Here is a 13,173-nt window from a genome sequence, read left to right on the forward strand (position 1 = left end):
AGAGGATAACGCCGGCTATGTCTCGGTTTGGTCTGGGATTTGCCCTCATCTGGCTCGTACTTTCGCATTTTTCGCACACCTGTAGCCAGATCCTGGGCTTTTTCTGGTTTGGATCACGTAGTAATGTGGTACCACACTGGAACAGTCAATTAAACCTGGTTGCGAGTAATATTTTAGAGGATAACGCCGGTTATGTCTGGGTGAGATCTGGGATTTGCCCTCATCTGGCTCGTACCTTCGCATTTTTCGCATACTTGTTGGCAAGATCCTGGGCTTTTACTGGTTTGGATCACGTACTATTGCGGTACCACACCGAAGCAGTCAATTAAACCTGGTTGCGATTAATGTTTTCGAGGATAACGCCGGTTGTCTCGGTTAGGTCTGGGATTTGCCCTCATCTGGCTCGTACTTTCGCATTTTTCGCATACTTGTTGGCCAGATCCAGCGTTTTTCTGATTTGGATACCGTAGTAATGAGGTTCCACACCGAAACAGTCAATTAAACCTGGTTTCGAGTAATATTTTGGAGGATAACGCTGGTTATGTTTGGGTTAGATCTGGTATTTGCCCTCATCTGGCTCGTACTATCGCATTTTTCGCATACTTGTTGGCCTGATCTTGGACTTTTTCTGGTTTGGATCACGTAGTAATGCGGTACCACACCGAAACTGTCAAGTAAACCTGGTTGCGATTAATATTTTAGAGGATAACGCCGGTTATGTCTCGGTTAGGTCTGGGATTTGCCCTCATCTGGCTCGTACTTTCGCATTTTTCGCATACTTGTTGGCCAGACCCTGGGCCTTTTCTGGTTTGGATAACGTAGTAATGTGGTACCACACTGAAACAGTCAATAAAAGCTGGTTCCGATTAGTATTTTAGAGGATAACGCCGGCTATGTCTCGGTTTGGTCTGGGATTTGCCCTCTTCTGGCTCGTACTTTCGCATTTTTCGCATACCTGCTCGCCAGATCCTGGGGTTTTTCTGGATCGGATCCCGCAGTAATGCGGTACCACGCCGAAACAGTCAATTAGACCTGGTTACGATTAATATTTTAGACGATAATGCCGGTTATGTCTCGGTTAGTTCAGGGATTTGCCCTCATCTGGCTCGTACTTCCGCATTTTTCGCATACTTGTTGGCCAGACCCTGGGCCTTTTCTGGTTTGGATAACGTAGTAATGTGGTACCACACTGAAACAGTCAATAAAAGCTGGTTCCGATTAGTATTTTAGAGGATAACGCCGGCTATGTCTCGGTTTGGTCTGAGATTTGCCCTCTTCTGGCTCGTACTTTCGCATTTTTCGCACACCTGTAGCCAGATCCTGGGCTTTTTCTGGTTTGGATCACGTAGTAATGTGGTACCACACTGGAACAGTCAATTAAACCTGGTTGCGAGTAATATTTTAGAGGATAACGCCGGTTATGTCTGGGTTAGATCTGGGATTTGCCCTCATCTGGCTCGTACCTTCGCATTTTTCGCATACTTGTTGGCAAGATCCTGGGCTTTTACTGGTTTGGATCACGTACTATTGCGGCACCACACCGAAGCAGTCAATTAAACCTGGTTGCGACTAATGTTTTCGAGGATAACGCCGGTTATGTCTGGGTTAGTTCTGGTATTTCCAATCATCGGGCTCATACTTTCGCGTTTTTCGCATACTTGTTGGCCAGATCCAGCGCTTTTTCTGATTTGGATACCGTAGTAATGTGGTTCCACACCGAAACAGTCAATTAAACCTGGTTTCGAGTAATATTTTGGAGGATAACGCTGGTTATGTTTGGGTTAGATCTGGTATTTGCCCTCATCTGGCTCATACTTTCGCATTTTTCGCATACTCGTTGGCCAGATCCGGCGCTTTTTCTGATTTGGACACCGTAGTAATGTGGTTCCACACCGAAACAGTCCATTAAACCTGGTTTCGAGTAATATTTTGGAGGATAACGCTGGTTATGTTTGGGTTAGTTCTTGTATTTGCAATCATCTGGCTCATACTTTCGCGTTTTTCGCATACTTGTTGGCCAGATCCAGCGCTTTTTCTGATTTGGATACCGTAGTAATGTGGTTCCACACCGAAACAGTCAATTAAACCTGGTTTCGAGTAATATTTTGGAGGATAACGCTGGTTATGTTTGGGTTAGATCTGGTATTTGCCCTCATCTGGCTCGTACTTTCGCATTTTTCGCATACTCGTTGGCCAGATCCAGCGCTTTTTCTGATTTGGATACCGTAGTAATGTGGTTCCACACCGAAACAGTCAATTAAACCTGGTTTCGAGTAATATTTTGGAGGATAACGCTGGTTATGTTTGGGTTACATCTGGTATTTGCCCTCATCTGGCTCGTACTATCGCATTCTTCGCATACTTGTTGGGCAGATCCTGGCCTTTTTCTGGTTTGGATCACGTAGTAATGTGGTACCACACTGAAACAGTCAATAGAAGCTGGTTCCGATTAGTATTTTAGAGGATAACGCTGGTTATGTCTGGGTTAGTTCTGGTATTTGCAATCATCTGGCTCATACTTTCGCGTTTTTCGCATACTTGTTCGCCGGATCCTGGGGTTTTTCTGGATTGGATCCCGCAGTAATGCGGTACCACAACGAAACAGTCAATTAGACCTGGTTGCGATTAATATTTTAGACGATAATACCCGTTATGTCTCGGTTAGGTCTGGGATTTGCCCTCATCTGGCTCGTACTTTCGCATTTTTCGCACACCTGTAGCCAGATCCTGGGCTTTTTCTGGTTTGGATCACGTAGTAATGTGGTCCCACACCGAATCAGTCAATTAAACCTGGTTGCGATTAATATTTTAGAGAATAACGCCGGCTATGTCTCGGTTAGGTCAGGGATTTGCCCTCATCTGGCTCGTACTTCCGCATTTTTCGCATACTTATTGGCCAGATCCTGGGCCTTTTCTGGTTTGGATAACGTTGTAATGTGGTACCACACTGAAACAGTCAATTAAACCTAGTTGCGATTAACATTTTAGAGGATAATGCCGGTTATGTCTCGGTTAGGTCTGGGATTTTCCCTCATTTGGCTCGTACTTTCGCATTTTTCGCATACTTGTTGGCCAGATCCTGGGCTTTTTCTGGATTGGATCCCGCAGTAATGCGGTACCACAACGAAACAGTCAATTAGACCTGGTTGCGATTAATATTTTAGACGATAATGCCCGTTATGTCTCGGTTAGGTCAGGGATTTGCCCTCATCTGGCTCGTACTTCCGCATTTTTCGCATACTTGTTGGCCAGATCCTGGGCCTTTTCTGGTTTGGATAACGTAGTAATGTGGTACCACACTGAAACAGTCAATAAAAGCTGGTTCCGATTAGTATTTTAGAGGATAACGCTGGTTATGTCGGGGTTAGTTCTGGTATTTGCAATCATCTGGCTCATACTTTCGCGTTTTTCGCATACTTGTTCGCCGGATCCTGAGGTTTTTCTGGATTGGATCCCGCAGTAATGCGGTACCACAACGAAACAGTCAATTAAACCTGGTTGCGAGTAATATTTTAGAGGATAACGCCGGTTATGTCTGGGTGAGATCTGGGATTTGCCCTCATCTGGCTCGTACCTTCGCATTTTTCGCATACTTGTTGGCAAGATCCTGGGCTTTTACTGGTTTGGATCACGTACTATTGCGGTACCACACCGAAGCAGTCAATTAAACCTGGTTGCGATTAATGTTTTCGAGGATAACGCCGGTTGTCTCGGTTAGGTCTGGGATTTGCCCTCATCTGGCTCGTACTTTCGCATTTTTCGCATACTTGTTGGCCAGATCCAGCGTTTTTCTGATTTGGATACCGTAGTAATGTGGTTCCACACCGAAACAGTCAATTAAACCTGGTTTCGAGTAATATTTTGGAGGATAACGCTGGTTATGTTTGGGTTAGATCTGGTATTTGCCCTCATCTGGCTCGTACTATCGCATTTTTCGCATACTTGTTGGCCTGATCATGGACTTTTTCTGGTTTGGATCACGTAGTAATGCGGTACCACACCGAAACTGTCAAGTAAACCTGGTTGCGATTAATATTTTAGAGGATAACGCCGGTTATGTCTCGGTTAGGTCTGGGATTTGCCCTCATCTGGCTCGTACTTTCGCATTTTTCGCATACTTGTTGGCCAGACCCTGGGCCTTTTCTGGTTTGGATAACGTAGTAATGTGGTACCACACTGAAACAGTCAATAAAAGCTGGTTCCGATTAGTATTTTAGAGGATAACGCCGGCTATGTCTCGGTTTGGTCTGGGATTTGCCCTCTTCTGGCTCGTACTTTCGCATTTTTCGCATACCTGCTCGCCAGATCCTGGGGTTTTTCTGGATCGGATCCCGCAGTAATGCGGTACCACGCCGAAACAGTCAATTAGACCTGGTTACGATTAATATTTTAGACGATAATGCCGGTTATGTCTCGGTTAGTTCAGGGATTTGCCCTCATCTGGCTCGTACTTCCGCATTTTTCGCATACTTGTTGGCCAGACCCTGGGCCTTTTCTGGTTTGGATAACGTAGTAATGTGGTACCACACTGAAACAGTCAATAAAAGCTGGTTCCGATTAGTATTTTAGAGGATAACGCCGGCTATGTCTCGGTTTGGTCTGGGATTTGCCCTCTTCTGGCTCGTACTTTCGCATTTTTCGCACACCTGTAGCCAGATCCTGGGCTTTTTCTGGTTTGGATCACGTAGTAATGTGGTACCACACTGGAACAGTCAATTAAACCTGGTTGCGAGTAATATTTTAGAGGATAACGCCGGTTATGTCTGGGTTAGATCTGGGATTTGCCCTCATCTGGCTCGTACCTTCGCATTTTTCGCATACTTGTTGGCAAGATCCTGGGCTTTTACTGGTTTGGATCACGTACTATTGCGGCACCACACCGAAGCAGTCAATTAAACCTGGTTGCGACTAATGTTTTCGAGGATAACGCCGGTTATGTCTGGGTTAGTTCTGGTATTTCCAATCATCGGGCTCATACTTTCGCGTTTTTCGCATACTTGTTGGCCAGATCCAGCGCTTTTTCTGATTTGGATACCGTAGTAATGTGGTTCCACACCGAAACAGTCCATTAAACCTGGTTTCGAGTAATATTTTGGAGGATAACGCTGGTTATGTTTGGGTTAGTTCTTGTATTTGCAATCATCTGGCTCATACTTTCGCGTTTTTCGCATACTTGTTGGCCAGATCCAGCGCTTTTTCTGATTTGGATACCGTAGTAATGTGGTTCCACACCGAAACAGTCAATTAAACCTGGTTTCGAGTAATATTTTGGAGGATAACGCTGGTTATGTTTGGGTTAGATCTGGTATTTGCCCTCATCTGGCTCGTACTTTCGCATTTTTCGCATACTCGTTGGCCAGATCCAGCGCTTTTTCTGATTTGGATACCGTAGTAATGTGGTTCCACACCGAAACAGTCAATTAAACCTGGTTTCGAGTAATATTTTGGAGGATAACGCTGGTTATGTTTGGGTTACATCTGGTATTTGCCCTCATCTGGCTCGTACTATCGCATTCTTCGCATACTTGTTGGGCAGATCCTGGCCTTTTTCTGGTTTGGATCACGTAGTAATGTGGTACCACACTGAAACAGTCAATAGAAGCTGGTTCCGATTAGTATTTTAGAGGATAACGCTGGTTATGTCTGGGTTAGTTCTGGTATTTGCAATCATCTGGCTCATACTTTCGCGTTTTTCGCATACTTGTTCGCCGGATCCTGGGGTTTTTCTGGATTGGATCCCGCAGTAATGCGGTACCACAACGAAACAGTCAATTAGACCTGGTTGCGATTAATATTTTAGACGATAATACCCGTTATGTCTCGGTTAGGTCTGGGATTTGCCCTCATCTGGCTCGTACTTTCGCATTTTTCGCACACCTGTAGCCAGATCCTGGGCTTTTTCTGGTTTGGATCACGTAGTAATGTGGTCCCACACCGAATCAGTCAATTAAACCTGGTTGCGATTAATATTTTAGAGAATAACGCCGGCTATGTCTCGGTTAGGTCAGGGATTTGCCCTCATCTGGCTCGTACTTCCGCATTTTTCGCATACTTATTGGCCAGATCCTGGGCCTTTTCTGGTTTGGATAACGTTGTAATGTGGTACCACACTGAAACAGTCAATTAAACCTAGTTGCGATTAACATTTTAGAGGATAATGCCGGTTATGTCTCGGTTAGGTCTGGGATTTTCCCTCATTTGGCTCGTACTTTCGCATTTTTCGCATACTTGTTGGCCAGATCCTGGGCTTTTTCTGGATTGGATCCCGCAGTAATGCGGTACCACAACGAAACAGTCAATTAGACCTGGTTGCGATTAATATTTTAGACGATAATGCCCGTTATGTCTCGGTTAGGTCAGGGATTTGCCCTCATCTGGCTCGTACTTCCGCATTTTTCGCATACTTGTTGGCCAGATCCTGGGCCTTTTCTGGTTTGGATAACGTAGTAATGTGGTACCACACTGAAACAGTCAATAAAAGCTGGTTCCGATTAGTATTTTAGAGGATAACGCTGGTTATGTCGGGGTTAGTTCTGGTATTTGCAATCATCTGGCTCATACTTTCGCGTTTTTCGCATACTTGTTCGCCGGATCCTGAGGTTTTTCTGGATTGGATCCCGCAGTAATGCGGTACCACAACGAAACAGTCAATTAAACCTGGTTGCGAGTAATATTTTAGAGGATAACGCCGGTTATGTCTGGGTGAGATCTGGGATTTGCCCTCATCTGGCTCGTACCTTCGCATTTTTCGCATACTTGTTGGCAAGATCCTGGGCTTTTACTGGTTTGGATCACGTACTATTGCGGTACCACACCGAAGCAGTCAATTAAACCTGGTTGCGATTAATGTTTTCGAGGATAACGCCGGTTGTCTCGGTTAGGTCTGGGATTTGCCCTCATCTGGCTCGTACTTTCGCATTTTTCGCATACTTGTTGGCCAGATCCAGCGTTTTTCTGATTTGGATACCGTAGTAATGTGGTTCCACACCGAAACAGTCAATTAAACCTGGTTTCGAGTAATATTTTGGAGGATAACGCTGGTTATGTTTGGGTTAGATCTGGTATTTGCCCTCATCTGGCTCGTACTATCGCATTTTTCGCATACTTGTTGGCCTGATCATGGACTTTTTCTGGTTTGGATCACGTAGTAATGCGGTACCACACCGAAACTGTCAAGTAAACCTGGTTGCGATTAATATTTTAGAGGATAACGCCGGTTATGTCTCGGTTAGGTCTGGGATTTGCCCTCATCTGGCTCGTACTTTCGCATTTTTCGCATACTTGTTGGCCAGACCCTGGGCCTTTTCTGGTTTGGATAACGTAGTAATGTGGTACCACACTGAAACAGTCAATAAAAGCTGGTTCCGATTAGTATTTTAGAGGATAACGCCGGCTATGTCTCGGTTTGGTCTGGGATTTGCCCTCTTCTGGCTCGTACTTTCGCATTTTTCGCATACCTGCTCGCCAGATCCTGGGGTTTTTCTGGATCGGATCCCGCAGTAATGCGGTACCACGCCGAAACAGTCAATTAGACCTGGTTACGATTAATATTTTAGACGATAATGCCGGTTATGTCTCGGTTAGTTCAGGGATTTGCCCTCATCTGGCTCGTACTTCCGCATTTTTCGCATACTTGTTGGCCAGACCCTGGGCCTTTTCTGGTTTGGATAACGTAGTAATGTGGTACCACACTGAAACAGTCAATAAAAGCTGGTTCCGATTAGTATTTTAGAGGATAACGCCGGCTATGTCTCGGTTTGGTCTGGGATTTGCCCTCTTCTGGCTCGTACTTTCGCATTTTTCGCACACCTGTAGCCAGATCCTGGGCTTTTTCTGGTTTGGATCACGTAGTAATGTGGTACCACACTGGAACAGTCAATTAAACCTGGTTGCGAGTAATATTTTAGAGGATAACGCCGGTTATGTCTGGGTTAGATCTGGGATTTGCCCTCATCTGGCTCGTACCTTCGCATTTTTCGCATACTTGTTGGCAAGATCCTGGGCTTTTACTGGTTTGGATCACGTACTATTGCGGCACCACACCGAAGCAGTCAATTAAACCTGGTTGCGACTAATGTTTTCGAGGATAACGCCGGTTATGTCTGGGTTAGTTCTGGTATTTCCAATCATCGGGCTCATACTTTCGCGTTTTTCGCATACTTGTTGGCCAGATCCAGCGCTTTTTCTGATTTGGATACCGTAGTAATGTGGTTCCACACCGAAACAGTCAATTAAACCTGGTTTCGAGTAATATTTTGGAGGATAACGCTGGTTATGTTTGGGTTAGATCTGGTATTTGCCCTCATCTGGCTCGTACTATCGCATTTTTCGCATACTTGTTGGCCTGGTCTTGGACTTTTTCAGGTTTGGATCACGTAGTAATGCGGTACCACACCGAAACTGTCAATTAAACCTGGTTGCGATTAATATTTTAGAGGATAACGCCGGTTATGTCTCGGTTAGGTCTGGGATTTGCCCTCATCTGGCTCGTACTTTCGCATTTTTCGCATACTTGTTGGCCAGATTTTGGCCTTTTTCTGGTTTGGATCACGTAGTAATGTGGTACCACACTGAAACAGTCAATAGAAGCTGGTTCCGATTAGTATTTTAGAGGATAACGCTGGTTATGTCTGGGTTAGTTCTGGTATTTGTAATCATCTGGCTCATACTTTCGCGTTTTTCGCATACTTGTTCGCCAGATCCTGGGGTTTTTCTGGATCGGATCCCGCAGTAATGCGGTACCACACCGAAACAGTCAATTAGACCTGGTTGCGATTAATATTTTAGACGATAATGCCCGCTATGTCTCGGTTAGGTCAGGGATTTGCCCTCATCTGGCTCGTACTTCCGCATTTTTCGCATACTTGTTGGCCAGACCCTGGGCCTTTTCTGGTTTGGATAACGTAGTAATGTGGTACCACACTGAAACAGTCAATAAAAGCTGCTTCCGATTAGTATTTTAGAGGATAACGCTGGTTATGTCGGGGTTAGTTCTGGTATTTGCAATCATCTGGCTCATACTTTCGCGTTTTTCGCATACTTGTTGGCCAGATCCAGCGCTTTTTCTGATTTGGATACCGTAGTAATGTGGTTCCACACCGAAACAGTCAATTAAACCTGGTTTCGAGTAATATTTTGGAGGATAACGCTGGTTATGTTTGGGTTAGATCTGGTATTTGCCCTCATCTGGCTCATACTTTCGCATTTTTCGCATACTCGTTGGCCAGATCCGGCGCTTTTTCTGATTTGGACACCGTAGTAATGTGGTTCCACACCGAAACAGTCCATTAAACCTGGTTTCGAGTAATATTTTGGAGGATAACGCTGGTTATGTTTGGGTTAGTTCTTGTATTTGCAATCATCTGGCTCATACTTTCGCGTTTTTCGCATACTTGTTGGCCAGATCCAGCGCTTTTTCTGATTTGGATACCGTAGTAATGTGGTTCCACACCGAAACAGTCAATTAAACCTGGTTTCGAGTAATATTTTGGAGGATAACGCTGGTTATGTTTGGGTTAGATCTGGTATTTGCCCTCATCTGGCTCGTACTTTCGCATTTTTCGCATACTCGTTGGCCAGATCCAGCGCTTTTTCTGATTTGGATACCGTAGTAATGTGGTTCCACACCGAAACAGTCAATTAAACCTGGTTTCGAGTAATATTTTGGAGGATAACGCTGGTTATGTTTGGGTTACATCTGGTATTTGCCCTCATCTGGCTCATACTATCGCATTCTTCGCATACTTGTTGGGCAGATCCTGGCCTTTTTCTGGTTTGGATCACGTAGTAATGTGGTACCACACTGAAACAGTCAATAGAAGCTGGTTCCGATTAGTATCTTAGAGGATAACGCTGGTTATGTCTGGGTTAGTTCTGGTATTTGCAATCATCTGGCTCATACTTTCGCGTTTTTCGCATACTTGTTCGCCGGATCCTGGGGTTTTTCTGGATTGGATCCCGCAGTAATGCGGTACCACAACGAAACAGTCAATTAGACCTGGTTGCGATTAATATTTTAGACGATAATACCCGTTATGTCTCGGTTAGGTCTGGGATTTGCCCTCATCTGGCTCGTACTTTCGCATTTTTCGCACACCTGTAGTCAGATCCTGGGCTTTTTCTGGTTTGGATCACGTAGTAATGTGGTCCCACACCGAATCAGTCAATTAAACCTGGTTGCGATTAGTATTTTAGAGAATAACGCCGGCTATGTCTCGGTTAGGTCAGGGATTTGCCCTCATCTGGCTCGTACTTCCGCATTTTTCGCATACTTATTGGCCAGATCCTGGGCCTTTTCTGGTTTGGATAACGTTGTAATGTGGTACCACACTGAAACAGTCAATTAAACCTAGTTGCGATTAACATTTTAGAGGATAATGCCGGTTATGTCTCGGTTAGGTCTGGGATTTTCCCTCATTTGGCTCGTACTTTCGCATTTTTCGCATACTTGTTGGCCAGATCCTGGGCTTTTTCTGGATTGGATCCCGCAGTAATGCGGTACCACAACGAAACAGTCAATTAGACCTGGTTGCGATTAATATTTTAGACGATAATGCCCGTTATGTCTCGGTTAGGTCAGGGATTTGCCCTCATCTGGCTCGTACTTCCGCATTTTTCGCATACTTGTTGGCCAGATCCTGGGCCTTTTCTGGTTTGGATAACGTAGTAATGTGGTACCACACTGAAACAGTCAATAAAAGCTGGTTCCGATTAGTATTTTAGAGGATAACGCTGGTTATGTCGGGGTTAGTTCTGGTATTTGCAATCATCTGGCTCATACTTTCGCGTTTTTCGCATACTTGTTGGTCAGGTCCAGCGCTTTTTCTGATTTGGATACCGTAGTAATGTGGTTCCACACCGAAACAGTCAATTAAACCTGGTTTCGAGTAATATTTTGGAGGATAACGCTGGTTATGTTTGGGTTTGATCTGGTATTTGCCCTCATCTGGCTCGTACTTTCGCATCTTTCGCATACTTGTTGACCAGATCTTGGCCTTCTTCTGGTTTGGATCACGTAGTAATGTGGTGCCACACTGAAACAGTCAATAAAAGCTGGTTCCGATTAGTATTTTAGCGGATAACGCTGGTTATGTCTGGGTTAGTTCTGGTATTTGCAATCATCTGGCTCATACTTTCGCGTTTTTCGCATAGTTGTTGGACAGATCCAGCGTTTTTTCTGGATTGGATCCCGTAGTAATGTGGTCCCACACCGAAACTGTCAATTAAACCTGGTTGCGATTAATATTTTAGAGGATAACGCCGGCCATGTCTCGGTTAGGTCTGGGATTTGCCCTCATCTGGCTCGTACTTTCGCATTTTTCGCACACCTGTAGCCAGATCCTGGGCTTTTTCTGGTTTGGATCACGTAGTAATGTGGTCCCACACCGAATCAGTCAATTAAACCTGGTTGCGATTAATATTTTAGAGAATAACGCCGGCTATGTCTCGGTTAGGTCTGGGATTTGCCCTCATCTGGCTCGTACTTTCGCGTTTTTCGCACACCTGTAGCCAGATCCTCGGCTTTTTCTGGTTTGGATCACGCAGTAATGCGGTACCACACCGAAATAGACAATAAAACCTGGTTGCGAGTAATATTTTAGAGGATAACGCCGGTTATGTCTGGGTTAGGTCTGGGATTTGCCCTCATCAGGCTCGTACTTTCGCATTTTTCGCATACTTGTTGGCCAGATCCAGGGGTTTTTCTGATTTGGATCCCGTAGTAATGTGGTTCCACACCGAAACAGTCAATTAAACCTGGTTGAGATTAATATTTTAGAGGAAATGCCGGTTTTGTCTGGGTTAGGTCTGGTATTTGCCCTCATCTGGCTCGTACTTTCGCATTTTTCGCATACTTGTTGACCAGATCTTGGCCTTTTTCTAGTTTGGATCACGTAATAATGCGGTACCACACCGAAACAGTCAATTAAACCTGGTTGCGATTAATATTTTAGATGATAACGCCGGTTATGTCTCGGTTAGGTCTGGGATTTGCCCTCATCTGGCTCGTACTTTCGCATTTTTCGCATACTTGTTGGCCAGATCCTGGGCTTTTTTTGGTTTGGATAACGTAGTAATATGGTACCACACTGAAACAGTCAATAAAAGCTGGTTCCGATTAGTATTTTAGAGGATAACGCTGGTTATGTCGGGGTTAGTTCTGGTATTTGCAATCATCTGGCTCATACTTTCGCGTTTTTCGCATACTTGTTGGCCAGATCCAGCGCTTTTTCTGATTTGGATACCGTAGTAATGTGGTTCCACACCGAAACAGTCAATTAAACCTGGTTTCGAGTAATATTTTGGAGGATAACGCTGGTTATGTTTGCGTTAGATCTGGTATTTGCCCTCATCTGGCTCGTACTTTCGCGTTTTTCGCATACTTGTTCGCCAGATCCTGGGGTTTTTCTGGATTGGACCCCGCAGTAATGCGGTACCACAACGAAACAGTCAATTAGACCTGGTTGCGATTAATATTTTAGACGATAATGCCCGTTATGTCTCGGTTAGGTCAGGGATTTGCCCTCATCTGGCTCGTACTTCCGCATTTTTCGCATACTTATTGGCCAGATCCTGGGCCTTTTCTGGTTTGGATAACGTTGTAATGTGGTACCACACTGAAACAGTCAATTAAACCTAGTTGCGATTAATATTTTAGAGGATAATGCCGGTTATGTCTCGGTTAGGTCTGGGATTTTCCCTCATTTGGCTCGTACTTTCGCATTTTTCGCATACTTGTTGGCCAGATCCTGGGCCTTTTCTGGTTTGGATCACGTAGTAATGTGGTACCACACTGAAACAATCAATAGAAGCTGGTTCCGATTAGTATTTTAGAGGATAACGTTGGCTATGTCTGGGTTAGTTCTGGTATTTGCAATCATCTGGCTCATACTTTCGCGTTTTTCGCATACTTGTTCGCCAGATCCTGGGGTTTTTCTGGATTGGATCCCGCAGTAATGCGGTACCACAACGAAACAGTCAATTAGACCTGGTTGCGATTAATATTTTAGACGATAATGCCCGTTATGTCTCGGTTAGGTCAGGGATTTGCCCTCATCTGGCTCGTACTTCCGCATTTTTCGCATACTTGTTGGCCAGATCCTGGGCCTTTTCTGGTTTGGATAACGTAGTAATGTGGTACCACACTGAAACAGTCAATAAAAGCTGGTTCCGATT

The sequence above is a fragment of the Colletes latitarsis genome, unplaced genomic scaffold (genome assembly GCF_051014445.1).
Source record: "Colletes latitarsis isolate SP2378_abdomen unplaced genomic scaffold, iyColLati1 scaffold0013, whole genome shotgun sequence".
NCBI classification, from domain to species: Eukaryota; Metazoa; Arthropoda; class Insecta; order Hymenoptera; family Colletidae; genus Colletes; species Colletes latitarsis.